Here is an 8,734-nt window from a genome sequence, read left to right as displayed (position 1 = left end):
TACTAAGCTTATCTGCAAACCCGCATCTGGATCCTGGGTGGTGATAGACTAACATTCCCTTGATAACCCATGAGTCTATAGGCTGTACAGAAAAAGCTACGGCCTCAAAACCGAGCGAGATGAGTGGCTAAACTATTTTTATAGCGCTCGTGGTAAAAAACAGCCAAACCTCCTCCCCTTTTTTGTGATTGTCTATCTAGACGAAAAACCACGTAACCAGGGGGGTGGCAGCAACAATGTCTGGGCCCGAATTGGCGTCGGCCCTTGTCTCTGTGACAAAATCCACGTCTGCTCTTTGTGTCAGTATTAAATCACAGAATTCCAGTTGATGTTTAACCAGAGATCTGGCGTTAAGTAGCATACAAGATATAGTTGCTCCATTGTTTCTGGAGTCTTTTATGTGTTGCTGAGCAGTTATCCTAATAACCGTTGGGTTGCTAGCCGCATGGAGTCTAGGACCTCCTCTCTGGTTAAAGTCCGGTAACTGGCGGGCAGTCATGATGCTAATATTATACCTAAGAGCCAGTAATGCATTCCTCGAGTATTTGATTGTATCTTGGCTTTTTTTGTGAAAGGACCATGGGGACACTGGGCACAGGCCAGGCGCGGACGGGAATCAAACAGTAATAATTCGATTTTTTTTTAAAACCTCGCAATGGAAAATGTAATCGGGGGGGGTAAGTACTGCTTGAATGGCAGGTGCGATTGTAGAAAATACTTTGGCAGAGTCATCTAAAAACTGAGTAATTGGTGTCCAAAGTTCTTGCCGTTTCAAAACAAGATACATAGGGTGCATATAAGCAGTATCCAATCTATGATTGTAACACATTGTGTACCATCATGCTTTTGACAACAATTGCTTAGAGTCCTCTCAGTGTTTAGTGATTTGTTGAAAAGCAACTGGCAACAAAAGGACTATTATTTGAACATTAATTGAAACATGAACCCACACAGTAGAGACGCTGCCTAAGAAAACATTCAATATAGAGTAAGGGATATTTAAACAAAATATGGAATTAATTTGATCCCCAACCTGGTGTCAGAAAGTGGAAACATAGGGACAAGTGAAGATTAACTGTGACTGGAGTATCTGGATGAATCCTATGAAGAAGAACAGGCGTTGGAAAAAATATATTATAAACAAAAAAGATTGCTTGTGTAGTATTAGCTGCATAAGAGGATTTCCTAATCTTGATCCAAATCTGTTCCCTTGTAGATATAGGCAAGATAACTTGAAGGTCATTTTCCCATACAAGTTCAATTGAGGATTTTGGACGATCACTAATTGTATGTTGGAGGAGTGAATAAATAGAAGAGGATTTTGGATGTGTGTATAAAAGGTTGGTTAAATTAATGGAGGATGGGGGATAAGTGAGGGAAGCCGACTGAAAAAAGTGTATGATTGGGATATGATATTTTGGAGGAGCATAAAGTTATGACAAGAAGTAGATGATAAACCAAACATTGCTGAAGCTTCTGAGAAAGAAATAAAATAATCATTATTATACAATTGTTTGACCCAAAGTAGCCCTTTAGTTCTTCAAGAGGGCCAGTAGATGGGTATATTATTTAGTTGTATAAAATAATTATGCCAGATTGAAGACCCCCCCCCCCAAAAAAAGAAAATTTGTAGGGTGACTCGGAATTACAGAGATCAATAGTTTACATGTATGTCGAGAAGTCAGGGTGCACATCTTCCGAAATGTGCTCACAGATTTGAGGATTGCAAGAAATTAAAGTGGAGAGAGTAACTCTCCTTCTAAGTCTACCTATAGTGGCGTTAATAGCGGAAGAGAATAAAGCTAATGAACAGATTGCTCTAAAATAAATGCCTCTCGGTAGTTAGCAAAATCCAGCAAATGTACACCCCCTCTGCTTAAGGACACTTCAGTTTAGAGAAGGACATAAGATTTTTTATTATTCCAAAGAAAAAAAGATAAACTAGAATATAATTTTTGTATAGGATTTAAGCGGCATATTTAATGGATTTTAGAAATAGTAAATAAAATAATAGGGATTAACATCATTTTAATTGTATCTAACCTATCCCACCAAGATAAGGGTAAAGGATACCATCTAGAAATTAAGGAAGCAATGTTATGAATGCACACATCTAAATTAATGGAAATAGAAATAGGAAGAGATTGAGTGAAATGAAGACCCAGATATGTAATTTGAGGAGGGCTCCATTTAAAGTTGGAAGAAGAGAAGTCATGTGTAAAATTTAATTTATTTAAGGGCAAAATTTCGCATTTGTCAGTGTTCACTTTATAACCAGAAACCATAGTATAAGACACAACCTCTGATGAAAAAGCAAGGAGGGAGGAATGAGGTTTTGACATAAATAATAAAATATCATCTGCATGTGCTGCTAGTTCGATATTTTGAGCATTGTAGGAAAAAACAGTGATAAGACGTTTTTGTCTAATTCTGGACAAAAATGGTTAAAGTGCCAAATTAAAGAGAAATGGACATGAAAGGCATCCCTGCCTAACTCCCCTGCCTAGAGGAAAGAAAACAGAAGTAAGACCATTAGCGCAAATGGCAGCTTCAGGTGTCGAGTACAAAAGGGAGACACCATTAATGAGTTTAGGTCCAAAACCAAATCAATGGAGAGCATGACATCAAAAAGACCAGTTAACCCTGTACAAAGCCTTCTCAGCATCTAAAGGAATGGCTGCCAAGGGTTCAGGATAACCAGCAACTTAGCTAAAATATCAAAGAACAGACAGGTGTTGTCTGAGAGATACCTACCTGAGACAAACCCGGATTGTTCCTTCCCTAGAGGATTAGGCAAAAGAGGCTGGAGTGTAGTGGGCAGTGCCTTGGCGAAAAGTTTATGATCCAAATGAACCAAAGAAAGGGGTCTGTAATTTTTGCAATAAGGCAATCTTTACCATCTTTCAGGATAAGACAAATAAGTGTTTCAAGGAAGGAACCAGAAGATATAGAAGAATCAGTGAAAGATTGAATTGAAGTAAGTAATTTAGGTGAAAGACTATGAGAAAAATTAACATAAAATTCTGCGGTAAAACTGTCGGTCCAAGAGCTTTATCTTTTTTAAGGGAAAGCATATCTAGATGTAGTTCTGAAAGCAAACAGTTCCTTTTCCAGAGAGGAAAAATCTATTTGGGAAAAATCTGGTTTTTGAATAGAGGAAAGCTATTGTATAATGTCTTGATCCAAAGCTGAATGTTCAGGTGTATATAAATTGGCATAAAAGGAATTGAATTGATCCAAACTATTTGAATCAATGGAATAAGTATGGCCAATATCATCTGTAATGGATTTGGTAAACAGATTTGTTTTGACCTCCATAATATTTGGCACTGGACTTATGAAGCTAAGACGAGGCAGACTCAGTGGATACTTTTTTTTAAAGATAATTTAGCTGCAAAAAGTTGTTGGAAGGACTGCTGTGTATGAGAAGTGTAATAAATATGTTCAAGGCATTTGATGTTTTGAAGTCATGCTTTGGAATGAGCCTGGAATGCTTTCCTTTTTTTGGAGGCACAATTTATAATATAATCTTGAGCTGAAGCTTTAAAAGCATCCCAAATGGTACAGAAGGAAATAGTATCAGAAAGATTAAAATTAAAGTATTCATGAAAAAAGGGAGTGAGGGAGGAAGTAAAGTCGGTACCCTTCAGTAAAGAATTATTGTTCTCCACCATTTAGGAGAGTCATGTTTAGGTAAAAGGTCTAGTTGAATTGACACTGGAGCATGGTCAGAAATGAAAATGGTGTCTATATCTGCACTATCCAAAGATTGGGTACGATGATACGAGAGAAAAGTATTATCTGTCCTAGATTGGGTTTGATGAACTGGAGAAAAATAAGAGTCGCCAGGCATCCGTCAAGTAGCGTTGTCTAATAGCATGTACGAAAGCTTTTTGTAACTGGGTGGGAATATAGTGTGCCGAAGAGTGCCTATCTACAATAGGATCAACACAATGATTACAGTCCTCTGCTGGTATTAGATTGTCATCCGAATGCTGTAATAATTTCTGGGCAATAGTGGACCGAAACTGACAATCAGGAGCAGTAGGGCCATATACATTAAACAAAACGATAGGAACTTTGTTGATAGATAATGTGAGTACCAACCACCTACCTTCTGAATCTGACTTTTGTGAAAGCAGTTGAATCTTTAATGATTTATGTCGCAGGACAGTGACAACATTTTTTTTTACCATTGATTGGCCAGAAAAACACTTCCCCCCTCGCCCAACTATTGCGTATTTTTACACAATTCTGTACTTTAAGTGCGATTCTTGTAAAATTGCAATGTGAGTATTAAGGTTTAACAAGTGCAATACAACTTGCTGACTCTTGAGAAGGGAATGTAATCCCCTGACATTCCAAGATGAACATTGAAAGTAAACAAATGAAGACAATCCAACGTATCTTTGAAAAAAGTAGGAAGCCTCACATAATTAAATACAAATGAGAAGGACAATAAAGCCAAGAAAATTGAGAATCGCCTCCAGAGACAAAATGTAAAGTATGAAATGAAATAAAAAACAAGTGCGTTAAAGAAGATAAGAAAAAGAAAGAAAAAAGAGAGTATAGGAAGAAGAAAGAATGAAAAAAGAAGAGTATAAGAACAAAAACAGACATACCTACTGACACTGTTAAGGATGGGGTTGGAGACGACGGGAAAGTCGGGATATCAAGACCTCATAGGAAAGAGAGGCACATGAAGGGCAATAATACGCATGACAAGAAACAAGACGAGATAACTCCTGTAAGAAAAAAAAGGTTAGAATTAAAATGAAGCAATAAATAGTAACCCAAAACGCTGCCAAGCTTATGACAAAAATCAAAACCATAAGTTAACATTGGAAACACATTTATCTGACGTATATAAAACCAAATATGAATGCATAAGAAGCATGAAGAAGCAAAAAGGTAAAAACTTAGTATGATTTAAATGAATAAGGTGATGCAGTAAAATCCATAGTCTCTGCTTTTTGATCAGCAAGAAATTATTTCAAGCGAGATTGATCTTCACAGGTATTGACCTTTGAGAGACATGGGTGAAAAAGTCCAGACCGGGCTCCAAGGGAGCAAAGCATCGGTTGCACACTTAGGAACTCTTTCCGATGATCTGCAGTAACCTTGGTATAGTCCTGAGAAAGGAATAGATCATGTCCAGACCAGGATAGACATTTAAGTTGTACGACAGTGGAAATTACCTGCATTAGTTCAGTGTACTCTAGGAAATACAAGATGCCTCTTTGAGGTTTCCTGGTTGCAGTCGAAACCTTAGGAGAAGGCCCAAGTCGATGAACTTGCTGGATGTTAAAAGATGAACCTTCAGAAAGATTCAAAAGCTGTGGTAGGAAAGTCTTGAAAAAAGTTATAGGGTTAGTACCCTGTGTGCCTTCAGGCATTCCATACATTTGAGGTTTGTTCCTTCCGTTACGATCTTTCAAATCCTCAACCTGTCTGCGTAAGCTAGTTAGTTGCTCCTGAGGAAGAGTGACCTAAGGTAGAGTATCCCTGAAATAAAAAATGTGACGCTCTAAAGTAGGAATGCACTCCTCCATAAGATTCCATCTTTATGAAAGATTTTGTAATCTAACATTTATTTCTTCTATGAATGGGCACAAAGCTCTTATTTCCTGTAAAAGCAAATCTAGAGAAGCATCAGGAGGAGATTTAGAGGGTGACAGCGGAACTTTTTTGAGTGTTTAGGTGGCGCTTTGCTGGCAGTAGGTTGAACAATTACAGCAGGCATGACTGAGGGAAGGGATGTTCCTGCACTCATGGAAGTCGAGACACCCTCCGTTTTAGAATAACTGCGAAGCACAGAAGCAAGTTTATGGGACTTGTCTGACGAAAGCTTGGTCAATGAAAAGGCAGTCAGAAGAGAAGAGAATTCACAGAAATAGAAACGGCAGCTAACAAAATATCACAGAGGAGAAAATCCAGCTACAGACGTGTTCCTGCTAGAATGGTTGACATTCCCAGTTATGCCCCATCTGCGTTGTTAATCCAGAAATAGCTGAGGAGACAGCTGCCGTAATGCTTCAGCACGTCTCCTCAGCACGCCATAAATCAACAGCAGCCTGTGAAAGGAAGAAGCGTTCCCAGCAGAAGAGGAATTATGCACTCCCAGGCCTTAAAGAAGAGATAAGCTGCATCCTCAGAGCTTCCTGGAGAAATTCCAGGTAGAAAAGCTCAATAAAGAAAGAAAAAGCGGCACTAACAAGAGCTCTTCGTGCGCCCTCGCACGGAGCCACAGTGGCTCACCGCCATCGTTGACTGCCGCCAAGCCACGCCCCCTCAAGGTGTCTGTGTAATCCAAAAGTTACATTGTAACAACACAACTCACCTGTAAAAACGTATTAACAGTAGATTCACAAGTCATTTTCTTAATACAGATTACTAGTGATGGCCCAACTAAGCTGCTGTAGGAAATTAGAGACATATTTTTATACTTGGGCTGCATTTATCCAATTTAACATAATTGTTAGCATTGACAATAGCTGAAAACAAAGTTATATAACAGCACCTTGAATATTTATGTACATATTTTTATTTATTTTTGAGAGTTTTATACAGTGCGAACCAGACCCTTGCGGGTATCAGAGTGCTTTTCAGGGTAAGAGTCTTAGTTACATAGAAACAAGATAAATATCATAAAGTTCACAGATAGACAATGATAGTATAATCATCCTATCATTGATACAAGGTATATGATACATAACAAAAACATTCAATGAATTTCAAGCATAATATAGATACGATATCTGGCTGGGCAGTAGACATTGTGAAGTTCCGAGTAGAGGATACGTTGGGTCGCAGAATAACAGTAGTCCCTGCTCAAGTGAGTTTAGCCATGAGAAGCGACCTCACTTCTTTTTTGAAAGATGCAGTAGAGGGATTAAGTCTGGTTTCTGGGTGTAGAGCATTCCAGATTCTGGGCGCCATCCCTAAAAAGGTTTGGTTATATGTTTTCTTCTTGTTGAATCTTTGCGGTTTCAGTAGAAGGTTGAAGCACTTCTTTAGGATCTGACACCACATGAGGGCGCCAGTTTCTGTGCCAGATAGCTGGGTGTATTGTGATGAATGGCTTTATGAGTCGTGCAAGCTATTTGCAAATTAATTCTGTCTTCAAAGGGTAGCCAATTAAGGGTTTTTAGGTCAGGGGATATATGGGAGCTTCTTTTGGAGCCAGATATAAGTCTCGCTGTGGTGTTGATTGAGGCTTTTAGAGGGGCCGTTGCAGCTCTGGCCAGGCCACAGAGAGAAACACTTCCGTAATCCACTCTTGGGATGACTAGAGCTTGTATTGCCAGCTTGAAGTCCTTTTCTGGCAGGGAAGGTTTCAATTTTCTCTAAGTGTTTATCTGAAAGTTTGCTCCCTTTGTTGCGTTGCTGATATGTTTTAGCATATTGAGGTTTCTGTCCAGTGATATTCCCAACGATTTTGCTGAATCAACGATGAGAGGTTGACAGTTGAGTGCGGTAAGGTGTTTGATCCAGTCTTGCATTATGGGTACTAGGGTGGGGGGAGCGATGAGGAGGAATTCGGTTTCGAGGGCATTCAGTTTTAGATGATTTTCTGCCAGCCAAGTCTGAGTTTTCCCGACAGTAGTGTTGAGCGATTTGATGTCTTCTAGGGTATGGATCTTGAGGTATAGTTGTGTGTCGTCAGCGTACATGTGATATTTCACGTTAGACGAGTAGAGAATTTCAGTAAGGGGTTCCATGAAAAGATTTAACAGTGTCGGAGATAATGCAGATCCTTGTGGGACTCCTAAAGTGACTGGGACGGGTTTGGACAGGGAGTGATTGACCTTGAATCGTTGTGATCTGTTTTGGAGGAACGAAGTAAACCAACCTAGAACTGATCCGGCTAATCCCAGTCTGTGTTTCAGAAGGTCAATCAGGTTATCGCGTTTGACAGTATCAAAGGCCGAGGACAGGTCTAACAAGATGAGTAGGCAGGCTCTGTTTTGATCTAGGATTTGTAGGGCATCGTCAATTATATGGGTCATGGCCGATTCAGTGCTGTGACCTGCACGGAAACCTGATTGGTATTCGTGAAGTAGGTTAAACTGTTCAATATGTCTTAGCAGCTGGAGGTGAACACATTTTTCTAGGAGTTTGGCCAAGGTAGGGATGTTGGATATAGGACGGTAATTGTTTAAGTCCGCAGTGTCAGCCGTAGGTTTCTTTAGAATGGGAGATACCTGCCCGGCCTTGAGGGTGTCAGGGATGCAACCTTGGCGTAATGAGTTATTTATGATCTTGGTCCAGAGAGGCAGCAACACCGGTTGAAGTCTTTTACAAAGTTTGCTGGAAGAGGGTCAGCAAAGTGATTGGCAGGATTTAAGGTAGTAAGCATTTTGAGAATAGATTCTTCATTGTAGGTATTGAAGGATGACCAAGATGCGTTATTTTTAGGTCGAACTTCGAAGAGATTCGATGTGGGGAATTTAGATGGGATGATTATGGGTTCGTATGTGCGACAGTGTGTGATTAGATCGTTGAGAAGGTCCTTCTTTATGGTATCGGTCTTCTGAGTGAAGAAGGAAGCAAATTCATCACCGTTGGGTCGTGGGCCTAATTTATCTTGGGGCCGGTGAGGTGCATCCTTAGATTGAGTTTTGATTAACTCGAAATGTTTTTTGGGACGGTTTTTGCCTGGTCTAATTGGCGGCTAAAGAAGTCTGCTTTAGTAAGCTTGATCTTCTGTAGTATGCGTTTCTTTTCTTTCTTA

Source organism: Triturus cristatus, chromosome 9 (assembly GCF_964204655.1).
Source record: "Triturus cristatus chromosome 9, aTriCri1.1, whole genome shotgun sequence".
Lineage (NCBI taxonomy): Eukaryota > Metazoa > Chordata > Amphibia > Caudata > Salamandridae > Triturus > Triturus cristatus.
This window is presented reverse-complemented; position numbering follows the sequence as displayed.